This window comes from Gopherus evgoodei, chromosome 19 (assembly GCF_007399415.2).
Source record: "Gopherus evgoodei ecotype Sinaloan lineage chromosome 19, rGopEvg1_v1.p, whole genome shotgun sequence".
Lineage (NCBI taxonomy): Eukaryota > Metazoa > Chordata > Testudines > Testudinidae > Gopherus > Gopherus evgoodei.
The window spans coordinates 6,511,529-6,524,720 of NC_044340.1; the positions used below are offsets into that span (position 1 = coordinate 6,511,529).

The following is a 13,192-nucleotide window of genomic DNA, read 5'->3' on the forward strand; positions in this document are numbered from 1 at the left end:
ACAGTGCGGCTCATAGGGCTTCTTTCTTTCCTCCAAGAGATAGAAGGATTAAGGGGCCTTGACCAGGTTCAAAGTCTGCTCTTCTGGTGATCAGCTCAGTGATGGGCTGAAGACGATGCTTTGGATGGAGCAAGTGCCAGCAAACACTGGGGCATGTGGTGAGTTCAGTGAGGATGGTGTGAAAGGCAGCACAGAGGGCATTTGCAGCATTGGGGTTACTTCACAAGCACACTCTGCCCTCCTCATTATTTATATTGCAGTATTATTTGTATAGCAGCAGGAGCTCAAGCCCCATTGTGCAAGGGGCTGTACAAATAAACTGTTCAAGACATTTCTTACCCTAAAGTGCTTAGTCTAAATAGACAAGACAGGGAATGGAAACAGAACAGAGCAGGGAATAACTTATCCAAAGTCACATAGCGGAACGGCAAACAGAACCCAGGTCTCGGCAACACCCTGCTTAGCCATTGGATCACACTGCGGCCCTGGCTTTGGGAACACATTCGTCAGCAGCTGCTTGCCTGTGATTGGCCTTCTCCTCCTAATTCTGGCTGAAGACAATGTACCCCAGGGATTCTAACAAAACAGGTCAGCTCTTGGCAGTATCACCCCTAAACATTTCCTCCATTTCTCTCTCTTCTGTAAGGAGGCTATTAGCAAAAGAACCCCAAACAGCTAGGCCTCTTACATACAGTACTCAGACTACATCACCAATCTATCTATTTGCTGCACTCAGGGATCATTCAGTAGCTCATCACCGTTTACACTCCCACAGGAGGTGAGGCATGGTGCTCACTGGAAAGTCCAGTTCAGGCCTGACATTCTTCTCTTGCCCTCTCTCCTCTCCCTTTCTCTTTTCGCCTCCCTTTTATCTGGCCAAACACTGGGGCAGAGGCATTAGCAGACAGAGCTGACCCCTGGCTTCGATGGCTAATAAGTCAGGGATCATCCCAGCTGGAGACAGCTCAAGATAAAGAGCTGAAAGACAGAGAAGAAACTAGAACCATCCAATGCTAAATGACACGGCACAGCGATTATCTTAATGCACACACACACACACACAGACACACATACATACACAGATATGCACACATCACAGCTCACACAGACACGCACAAAAACTAGCATACACACCTCTCTCTCTCTCATACACAAGCAAACAATATGTGCATGTATACACAGGGGCTCACACAAAGACATGTGCTACACCCTAGCATACAGCCACACAATATTCACTCCTAGGCACACTGTGCATAGACACCCACAAGGAAACATACACACCCACCCACAAGGCAGCAAGCCAGACTTGTGCGACGTGTGCTGAGAATGTGTTGCTCCTCCAGAGCTGCTGAGCTGTGCTGTATGCATGATACCCTCCTGACCCTCTCCCCATTCCCACCTCTGTGCCTTCGGGGGCCATCTGGAGGAGGAGATGTTATTGTAGACATCAAATCCTTACTGGACTTGTGCTCTTGCTATAACAGAACCAAGGCAACAAGCAGCCAGGATGCATTCCAGATGGCCCAGAATCCACATGCTGATTTGCTGCTTACATGTTTGCCCATTATCACACCACACCAAACGGACTGTTCGCTCCTGTTCGCCGGCACTCCGCTCTATCCAAGGCCTCAGGGGTGGGCGACTGATTTACAGAGGTGTTGAGCAACTGCTGCTCTCATCGGCTTTACTTGGAGTTCTGCACCTCTGCAAATCAGCCCTGAGGTTTCAGCAGGGTCCATCTAAGCCAGGTGGGATGGGGACTTTTCCAAGGGAGACTTTCAGTGGTCTGTTTAATGGCCTGGGGCAAGACCCCCTGCTCTCACATTGTTCATGTTAATAACTTGTGCACTGTACCAAAAATCAGTTAAGGGTCCAGCAGGGGGACTCACTAGCTTGCTTTCATTTCTAAAGCCAATGGCTCAGGACTTTTACAGCCCATAACCTTGGAGCATGTCAGGATCCTGCTGGGAGGCAGGCATCATTATCCCCATTTTACATGCAGGGAAACTCAGCCACAGTATTGGAAATGTGACTTGGGCAAGTTCCCACAGAGGTGGGCACAGATCTCAGGAGGCCTGGGGCTGACTGGGACCATCCTGCTGCCACCATCATTCCCAGGATTAGAGCCCTCAAGACTGAAGGCCTCTGGTTATCCCTCACACGTGCTCTGCACACTTCAGCAGCTGGCCAGTTCTCTCTTCATTGTCTCACTAATGAGCCCCACCCTTGCCCTGGGAGAATTAGCTCTACGGGAATTCTGTTTCCAAGGCCCATTCAGATCTCAGCATCTCTGTGTCAAGGCCAGCAGAAGAACCAGTGAGTGCCAGTGGGGACGGTGATCTTGTAATCCACACACTTGTTCACTGGCAATGGGATGGAGGCGACCAAGCCACCCAAGAGCAGACGGAAAGTAACAACAGAAAGCGATCACTACGGACCTGAGCCCCTCTATCTTGAGGGCCTTCACTGTTGGACAGGAGGGAATTTCAAGCCTTTGTTGGCAGAAGAAAGGTAAAGCTCTGTGAGACAGAGTGCACTTGGGGGTTGGCCCATGACTTTTGGAATGAACTCACTAAGGCCCATCACAAAGCTTCCCACCTTCCATCCAAGGGAAAAGCACATTTCTTTGACCTGCAATTCTCCAATGTGAGTGTAGAGCAACAGCTATATATCCCTCCCCTCCAAAACAAAGCACTCCCCTGCACACGCTTCTCCCTCTGGGGAGAAGATGACAAACACATGACACACATGTGGGCACCTCACTTATTTCATTACTGGAAGGCACTCAGGCCCAGATAGGCAATGGTATTTAGGTGCCTAACTGTCACTGATTTCCATGGGAGTTGGGCACCTAAATATCTTTGAGGATCTGGGTCTCAGATGCTGAAGTAATTAGCATAAGATAAGAACCTATTTAGATTAGAATAGAAGAACCACCATCCTATTAGTTAGATGGGCCTCCTCTAACAGTGACATCACTTTGCATTTCTTTAGTGCCTTTCTTCCCAAAGGATCCAGAAGCACTTTCCAGGCCAGCTGTGCCCAATACATTCCTACCTGCATGGTATTTGCTAATATTCCCATGCTGGCTGGGAGTTCTTAAATCCACCACGATTTAATGCACATACAAGCTCAGACATGACATTTCACATCAAAAAATAAAGGAAGGCTTGTGACTCCCATTTAAGGGAATAAACTGTCTTGCTTTGAAATGTTCCCGTCTCACATTGCACTCTGTAATGATGATTTTTTGTGCATCTATTACCTTGAAAGTGGTATTTATTCTCTTTCATCAGCCTAATCATCCCTGCCAAGTCCTAACTGGTGTCACAGACCTTTCTTTAGACTGATACTTGGCCTTGGTCCAAGATTTGTGTAGTGACTGTTTATAGAACATGGATTCCTTATACTGTGATCTAAGTACAAAAGCGTCACCCAGAAATACAAAAGGAGCTCATGACTCAGAGCTCAGTAAGGGAGAGGTTCAATCAGCCTTAGGAAGGTACAGCTGCCTTTGTGAAGAGGCAGGTCTGCAGTGGGGCATCCATCTGGGATAGATCTGGATGTTGGGATAGGCATGGCCAGGAAGTCAGTTCTTGTGTATGCTTTGGAGCCTCCACTGGGGTTAGAAATCAGCCTTCTGCAAGCCAGCTTCATGTGCTGCTATCACAGAGGGGAAGTCAGCTGACGATTACCACCATGTGTAGATTCCTCATACTCTACTAGCAGAGTATTTTCCTATAGGACCTACTGCTAAAAGCAGAGGAATCTCCCACTGCCCTGTTGGAGACCAATGCAGGAGCTCTACGGTTGCACCCATGCTTGTGTGGGGAAATATCAGTGATGCTGCCCAAGGGGAGGCCACCTTTGGTCTGAAGGCATGGCTGAGACACACCATGGCTGGGATTCTCAAAGCTGCCTGTGGGATTTGGATGCCAAGATCCTATTCAAATTAATGGGAACTGGGTGCTGAAATCCCCTATGCAGCTTTGAGAACCCCAGCTGCGGTATCTCTCAGCCATGGTCTCAGCCTTCAGACCGATCTCATTCAGTGTGATGGCTGCCTTCCTGGCCGACAGACTGGGGCTTGAAGAGGGGACTTCCAGAGCTATAAGCATGAGATGCTGCAGTTTGAGCCAAGACTCCACAGCTGGGGCTGTAACAGACTAGTATTGTCCGTAGATTAGCACAGAGAAGGACCTGCAACACACACTCACCAGTGGGTTACACCAGCATTCATGGCTCCATTATTCACCAGGGTGGCACCTAAAAGTGAGATGAGTTTCAGAGCTCCCATAGCTCCTGTTGACTTGAGTGGGGCCATGGGAACGCTCAGCACCCTGGGTAATAAGGTCGCTTTTATTTTAGATGCCTAAATCTGGGGATTTAGGAGCCTAGCTTTAGTCACCCAGATGGCAAGGTTCTGGCCTTCGCAGATCACACTGGAACCAGGCAGCAGGACATGCTAAGTAAGAAAAGGAAGAGCAGTTCATTGAATTCTTTTGAACCTAGGAAACTGGCTTCCTTTGAATGCTGATGGGAACAAATTGCAATGATGCAGCTTCCATCCAAGGAGCTTCTTAACTGTTCCCGCCTAGCAGCCTGCTGATGCAGGTGAGCACAGCTAGCCCATTGTACGGACGGAGGCGCTGGTACTAACTCCACATTTCACCCCAGGCATGGAGACAGTAAAGCCTGGATTGCTCCTCACCCTGTAGGGATATGCAGGGCATAAGGAGCTTTCCCCTTGTAGAGGGGGATAGACACCATCGCCTTCTTTGTGCTCCCACACACAAGGGCCAGAGGAGTCTAGATTCCCCCAAAAGATCCTTCCATATGGCTCAAGCCATGACCCTGCTGCTTCTTGCATGATGGTCAATTGAAAAGCCAGGAATAGAATGCCAGTCTCCTGGCTGCAGGCCCATTGGCTTAGCCAAACTGGGCATTAGGCACAAATCTGTGATGGTGATTTAACCATTTGAACAATTCACGAAGGGAAGTGGGAGATTCCCGATCTCTTGTTGTTTTCACATCAAGCCTGGAGGCCTTCCTGGAAGAAGCTTTATTCAAACACAAGAAATGGGGCTCAGTACAGGGGTAAGTGCATGAAATTCTATTGCCAGTGATAGACAGGAGGATCTGATGGTCCCTTTTGGCTTTAAACTCTGCACATCCACGTATCTATGAACTGCAAGTCCATCCTCCCTCCCAAGGATGTCCAGTGGTCTGGTCCTGACTGTATCACAAAGGTATTATGATCCAGGTGGCTAGCACATCCACTCTGTTTGCTGTCCCCTTAGCTCATGTTTCACTAGCTCTCTCTAGCCTCCTTCTGTTGTACTTCTTCCAAATGGGGCTGAGAGAGAAAGAGAGAGAACAGTTCAGAACTCCACTGGACGGATGCAGACAGAGTCTTTTTGGTGACAACCTCGACAGCTGCCTCTCATTAATGTTAATCAGCAGAGCGGGCAGAGCTAGTGGTGGTGGTCGGGGCATCAGTCCCCAAAGAAGTGGCAGCCCTCCAGGAGGTGGGAGCAGAATCTCATTGCTCAGAGCTCCCCAGATTGTCATCGAATGGGGTGTCATTTGTTCATGATACCTGCCTCGCTTGCAAAGAGGAAAACACAAAACCCCTTCACAGTGCTGCAGAACGGGACTGATTTGCATGGTGTGTTCGGCATCAGGCATCTGTGCTGATATTGGTGTGTGCTGCCATTTGGAATGGTACCTGCTGCACAGAAACTAGGCCTCTTGCACCTTTTGCTGAGGAAAACCGAAGATGAGAGCAACTCTCATGGGAAATTAATGAGAACACCTGGGACTTGGGGGGAGGGATAGCTCAGTGGTTTGAGTTCAATCCTTGAGGGGGCCATTTGGGGACTGGTCCTGCTTTGAGCAGGGGGTTCGACTAGATGATCTCTTGAGGTCCCTTCCAACCCTAATAATCTATGACTTTTATCCTGGAAACAAATCAGGCCATATTTGAGTCACCAAAAAAGGAGGTAACTGAAAAGCATGGGCCGGTGTGAATCAGACCAGTGCCACTGACATGAAGGATTTAGGATCTCTTCGCAGGAGATTTGCATGTGTGCATGTGAAAGAATACAGTGCTGGTGAAAGGGCCTCTAGATATCACTGGAGCTACAGCACTTTTTTTATTCACAACACACACGGGTGAAATCCGGGGCCCTATTGCACGCAACAGGAGGGACTTTAATGAGGCCACCATCTCACCTGTAAGCTTCCCCTGTGCTGCTCAGATCTACACAGAGCACATGAGAGGGTGTGGCTAAGCAGAGAGACCTGAATGTGCCTGGAACCTGAGCTCACCCTTTCCCTGTTAGATATCCGTGGGACTTTCATGAGGAACATTGGCAGGAGGAACCTGTGATTGACACTGCACCAGCTCTGCATTCCCAGGGATGCCAGTCTGGCAGAGGTACGTTGGAGGGGGTGGGAAGGTGTGGTGATCCTGTGGGCTGAGTGGAACAGTGGTAAAGTGATTCATTGAAAAACTCCCAGAGTAGCCAGTTCCCCTCCATTTTGTGAATGAACAGGCTCCTGCATCTACAGAGATGCTGAGTTATGGGCATTTCTCATATGTGCAATAATCTGAGTGCACATCTCTTGTGATAGAGATGGGCTAGCTGAACCACACAGCACAGAATAGATTGCGGTGAGACGGATACTGAGGCCCTGTATTCCACCATGGAAGCTTCCTGCTGATGTCAGATAATGCAAGACAGGTGTTCCCCAGCTTCGTGTTCCCATCAGAAATTTGGAGATGAAGAATGAGACATCTCTAAGGATCCAACAAGCTGCCTCCCCTAGCCTCTCTCTTTAAATTTAGCTTCTTCAGTGAACTTAATGGTGTTGGAAGGTTAGCAGCCTTGAAGAACGATATCCTGCTGTGATAGACTATTCCCGTGTTCACGCCCTAAAAGACACTATTGTAATAATGTTTATCCAAGGTATGCCTTGTGAGGTGGTATTTAAAAACTCATAATTTGCTGATCAGCAATGTCATGGCAAAATGCATGTAGCTGTATTGTGTGTGAATTTATAAAAATAAACTGAGATCACAACTAAAAGTATGTTTTCCAGAGAAGTCTGGAGAGTGGCGAAACCAATTCCTTGGAGATGGAGGGCAAGCTGAAGCCTCAGCCAAGTATAAACAAGGCTAATGAGTCATTATCTGCTAGGTGGCTATTCTTTGGCAGAAGAGGAGGCAGGGCAAAACATTTACATTTTAGCAAAGAAACAGCATGGAGTTACTGTCCACACAGACTGCCTGTTGCCTTGCTCCCAGGTGTAAATGCTTCTCAGCAGTGGGACCGGCACCCCAAAACACCTCTTTCTCTCTGCCTATCGCATTCACTGCACCTAAAGAGAAAAAGGAAGCAAGCGTTGGACTCTGAGGGAGGGATCCTGCCCTACGGGGTTTGGCCAGAAGATGGCTGAAAGCATGCGATGAGGAACTTGGCTTGAATCTGATACAGTTTGTTAAGCTAGATATTAGTAAACGTCTTATCTTTATTTTTCTTGTGAACATTTCTGACTGTTATGCCTCATTACTTGTATTAATTTAAGATGTCTTTCTTTGTAGTTAATAAACTTGTTTTACTGTTTTATCTAATCCAGTGTGTATAAATTGAAGTGTCTGAATAACTATTTGAATTAATGAGCTGACTTATTGTTCCCATAAAGGAATAATGAACTTAAAATATTTTATACTGTCCAGGAGAGGGCTGGGCAGCACAGGGCATACAGTGCTGGGGGGAAACCTAGGACTGGGGGTGTGTTGGGGTCACCCTGCAGCGTAACCAAGGCTGGTGACAGCTAGAGTGCTACCCAAGCGTGGTCAGCAGGCTGCAGTTACACCCAGACACTCAGGATAGGGTTTGCATGCTGGGAGGCTGTTTGTGAGCGGCCCAGGTGGGAGCTACTTCAGCAAGGCATTGAAAGGCACCCAAGGTTGCAGGACGGGGTGACGCAGCTGCTCCATAATCTAGATTGTACCTTAGTAGTCACACGTCTATCTACCCACACAAAGGTACAGAATGAGCATGTTTCACCCCCACCCCACCCCACCGTACGGTCTTGCCTTGTCCCCAAGCTGGGAGGACCTCCCCAGGGAGATTCATAGATTATGAGGCTAGAAGGGACCATTCAAATAATCTTAATGTGAGTTCCTGTGTGACCTCAGGCTACAGAACACCAGAGGTTCCACTCTCCATGCTCCTCTTGGGGTGGTGCTGTCTCCTAGTGGTGGCTGGGTCACACCGAGTAGGCCATGAGCTACTAGCTCAGACAACAGAGGGTTACGGTCTTACAACCAGAGATCCCAGATCCAATTCCTGCTGCCAATGACCTAGGCAGGAGGGTGGTATTACGAGAACAACCCATTTCACCTAAGCCACTGAGCTCCCATCCGACAGCACTTCCAGGTGATAAGAGCTGCAGCGAAGGCTAGTGCACCCATAGTGGGCAGAAGGCCAGAGAAGAGGCTGGCGAGGAAGAAAGCTCTCCTGCAAAAACAGGCATTGCTGGACCTCGGTGCCTTCAGGATTGGGTCCAAAATAAGCCAGGTATTGCTCCAGGCCCTCCCAGGTGGTTTTTTAGGGCATACCAAGCGAGTCAGAGCAGTGCGGAGCTCACCTCGGTAGGCAGATGTCCTGTCTGTGTTACCCCACTGGGCTGAGCTCACTGAGGAGCAAAACAAGGGAGTGGGGTGTTAGCCCCTGTGAGTGAGCTTGGCAGGATTCATAGCAGTTGGGAGGTCATGCAGAGATGTGACCGTCTCAGAGTGACAGATGAGAGTAAGACAGAAGAATAAATATCTGGACAGCAAAGCAGGATACTGAGCTACTTCTCCTTCACCAGGCTCCCACCTCATTCGGTGGGCAAATTTACACTGCCAGCTCCCTGCTTTGTTGTGAGCGCAGCCACCTGCCTTCTTGATGGGAAATTATGACGGGAAATTACAGGTATTTTCAATTTACCCTAATCTCATTTAAAAATGTGCAATTCAAATGACAATAAAGGCAGTGCACTTGGGAATATAAATGAGATGTGCTAACACAACAGCCCAGAGATATATAGCCCACTCCTAATTCATTTGCAGGTGTCCTGACACTTCCCCATTGTTATGCAACAACAGCTAATCACTTTCCTTTGTTAAGTATGAATCACACTTCTCTTTAGTAGCTTCCCCATTGTTTGATGGTTTAGTAGCTGTGTTTAGGATTTATAGAGGAGTCTCTTTGTATTAAAAGGAGCAGGGCTCCCTTCTGCACTTAAAAATATGTATATAAAAAGAAGGAGAAAATGAATTAAAAAGTCTTTGATCTTTCCTGTCACAAATGGGATTGTGTTGTCTAATGCTCCGGTAACGTTCCAGAGATTCCCCATAACAAAGGGAGACACCTGCAAATATTTTTTAAAAGACATTTACATAAATGATAACTCATCATAATGTAATGCCACTCGGTTACAATTATAATTCCTTCCTAGCTGCTTGTAATTAATTCAAATGATTGAATTGACTTGCCCCGCTGGCAGCCAACTGGGAGGAGCGTATACCCACATGCGCGCACACACACACATATTGCATAATCTCATTTGCCAAACATTATTTGGTATGAACAGGATCAATACTACTGGCCTAGGTCCCAGTTCAGCAAGGCAAATGCCTATCTTGAGCCCCTGAGTACCTCATTGGCTTCAGTGACGTGGGGGTATGTTTTACTGCAGAGTTAGCAAGGGCATTGTCCCTAATCCCCTTCTTGTCTGTACACCGAACCCTCTCACTGGTGTTCAGTGGTGCTTTAAACTCAGGCCAGCTGGGGTACAGGCTACAGCCCAGATGCTGCTTCCTTTAAGGCTAATAGTGAGGACACAGGCTACATCCCTTGCATCAGGGCTTTAGAGCAGAGCCCGGAGCTGGAACATGGAGCAGCTCTGGCAGGTTTTTGCCTGGAGCTGGAGCGGAGTCGGAGCACAGCTCCAAAGCCCTGCCTTGCATGCCAGTAGTCCTCCAATTCTCCCCTTGTGATCGAGAGGACAGACACGTTCTCTCACAAATTCTTTGGAAAAGAAACTGAGCTGCTCAGCTGAGGGCAGCTCTAAGAAGCACCAGAAGTCCCAGCACCCCACATGGGGGAAGAGCAGCACCAATGAAGAGGCAGTCATGCAGGGTAGGGTCGTGCAGGATGTTGCTCACATTCAGGCTAGGCTAGCCTAGGTGCTGATCACCTGAGTTAACGCTGCAGTGAAGGCAGACCCTTAGATCCATGCTTAAGAATCTTGCTGGATCTCCACTGACTCCATTACTCTGCTCTGGGGGGAGAATCAAAGCTTACACATGCAGGGAATGCTTGGAGCTGGAAGCAGGGGAAAAGAAAATATAGGCTGCCTCCAGGAACCCAAGGAGCCAGGCAAGTGCAAGCAGAGGGGCAGACTCTCATGCCCTTGTTCATGTTGACTAGTACTTTGTAAGGTGCTGTGAAACAGAAGGGTATCAGTGTCTGACCAAAGCTGGAGTCCTCTGCAGTGCCATGCAACTGGCCCACCATCCACCTGCAGCAGAAGTTTGGTGTGTGACCTCCTTGCTCTAAACAGCCATGCTAGTGGGTGGGGAGTGTGTGTGTGTGTGTGTGATCTCCTTGCTCTAAACAGCCATGCCAGTGAGTAGGGGACGGGGGAGAGAGAGAGAGGGGTGTGTGTGTGTAAGTTGTCAGTGATGCGTGCGTTTGTGGAGCATGGATGGAGGTTCCCTGTTAATCAGTAGGAAGAAGCAATCTGTGTGGTGCCCCAGTGTAGGCTGAGGAACAAAGGAAGCCGTCATGATTCCCTTTGGGATGGATGGTTTCACCAGAGAGCCCGGAGCAGCTCCTGTTCCACCCTACTGCAGCACTGACATCTTGAGCTGTCTTGCTGAGGGTGAGCCCTCTTCAAGGGGGCCCAGTGGCCGCAGGTTTGGCAGCATCGTTTGAAAAAGCGCTGATTCTAACACTTTCACTGAATGGAGGGGGAGGAAGAGCAGCAAGACAGCACCTTCTGCCCATCTAGGGGAGAAACCACCATGACAAATGGGAGATGCACAGCCTCTTCAGTAGCCGCTCGCTGTTACGTCCTGCAATGCTATGGCTTACGTGTGGAAAGCAGCAATCTAGTTAGAGATGCAGCGAACTGGGAACAGTTTGGAGGCAAAGGCGCGGGGAGAGCTCACACTAATGTCCATGAAATGTTTACAGATCCCTGCATGAAAGATGGCTCATAGCTACTTTAATCCCCTCCACCCTCATGGCCACCTAGAGCCTCTGCTCACTCCAGGACCAATTCTCATCTCCACCCACTCTCGCCTAGAGAGGAAGAATGGTCTGGCAGCCCAGGTGACAGCTTGGGACTCAGAAGATTTAAGTTCAATTCTTTGCTTTAATGTCTGTGAGCCTTGCCCAAGTCACTTAGTCTTTCTGTGCATCAGTTCCCGCTCTATACAATGGGGAACATAGCCCAGCCCAGCCCTGCCCTGCCCTGTCTCCCCGGCACATCGAGGGTATAAATATGGTCTGAAGTCCTCAGATACGGTGGTAGCAGGGGCTGTTGTTACATAGGTTAAAATCCCGCACCCCCCGACCTTGCTATCACTGACTTCCCCTGAATTCTCATTCCTTTACCTCCATCTCACTTAAAGAAAAGCACAATCCTCTAGGCCCATTAAAAAAGGCATCAAAATGAGCAACCACCTGGTATGGGGAGGCGCTAAGCTTCCACAAACAGGTCTGGTGAAGCAGCAAGCCAGCCCGTCTCCATTCTGGCACGCAGGATGTGAATTTCAATACAGCCACTGGGCTCTGGCAGTATAAATAGTTTATGGCATATCAAACTATTCAACATGATTTTAATCCCACTTGTGCTGTTCAGCGCATAACTCACAGGAGTTTTAATGTGGCTTTGATGTGGCTGGTGGAACGGAAATCACATTGAACAGATGTTCCAGCTGGAGTCACTTAGTGTTTCCATTATAAACCCTGGTGGGGCTTTGGGTTGGTTTTTTGGAAGGGGGGAGGGGGTTTATGACTCAGCTATTTTATTTGGAAGGCAGATCCTGAATCCATGTGTGTTGTATTTAAAGCAAACTTTCTCTCCCATCAGACAGCCTAGCCTCCCCCCCCCCACCCCAATCGCTGCATGGGGAGAGCAGGCTTGTTATGGTGTGAGCATAGGCGGCGGGTTATATGGGCTCAAGGTGCCCAGGCTCCAGGAATATTCAGGGCTGGGGGCCTTGCTCCAGCAATATTTGGAGCCGGGTCTCTCCCCTGGCCCTGCCTGGATAGAGTCCCGGCCCCGGCCCCTGCAGGTCTCCTCCCACCACCCCGTCCCACCACGTCCCTGCCTGGAGCGGGTCCCGGCCTCCGCCTTCCATCCCTCCCCGTGTCCCCCCTCCGCCACGTCCTTGCCTGCTCGCAGATCGGCTCTCGGCAGAGCTGCTGTCTGCTGCCCCAGGGTCCTAGTGCCTGCCATCCGCTAATGGCAAGGCAGGCTGCCCTTACCCTGCTCTTCTGCCCTAGCCCTGAGCCTCTCCAATGCCCCAATCCCTCATCCTCAGCCCCAATCCTCATCCCCCTGCACCCTGATCCTCTGCCCCAGCCAGAGCCCTCATCCCCCCGCACCCTGATCCTCATCCCCAGCCAGAGTCCTTATCCCTCTGCACCCTAATCCTCATCCCCAGCCAGAGTCCTCATCCCTCTGCACCCTAATCCTCATCCTCAGCCAGAGCCCTCATCCCCCTGCACCCTGAGCCTCTGCCCCAGCCAGAGCCCTCATCCCCCCGCACCCTGAGCCTCTGCCCCAGCTCTGAGCCCCCCCGCATCATGAACCCCTCATCCTCAGCCCCAACCCTCATTCCCCAGCAGCCTGATTCTCTGCCTCAGCATGCACCACCTCCTTCTTCCTACACCCCCACCTCCAAACGAGCCTGCACCCAAACTCCATCCCAAAGCCTGCACCCCATCCCCTCCTGCACACCCACCCCCTGCCCTAGCCCAGAGCCTGCACCCAGCACCCAAACTCCCTCCCACAGCCTGCATCCCTCACCCCTTGCTACACCCCCACCACCAGCCCAGAGCCTGAACCCAAACTCCATCCCAAAGCCTGCAACCCTCACCCCCTCCTGCACACCCACCCCATG

General features: G+C 49.8%; 1 protein-coding gene across 2 annotated transcripts in view; it reads right to left on the reverse strand.

Annotated features, from left to right (window-relative positions):
* KIRREL3 (kirre like nephrin family adhesion molecule 3) overlaps nucleotides 1–13,192 on the reverse strand; it is a 723,719-nt gene that overhangs the window by 155,913 nt on the left and 554,614 nt on the right. The window lies entirely within an intron of this gene.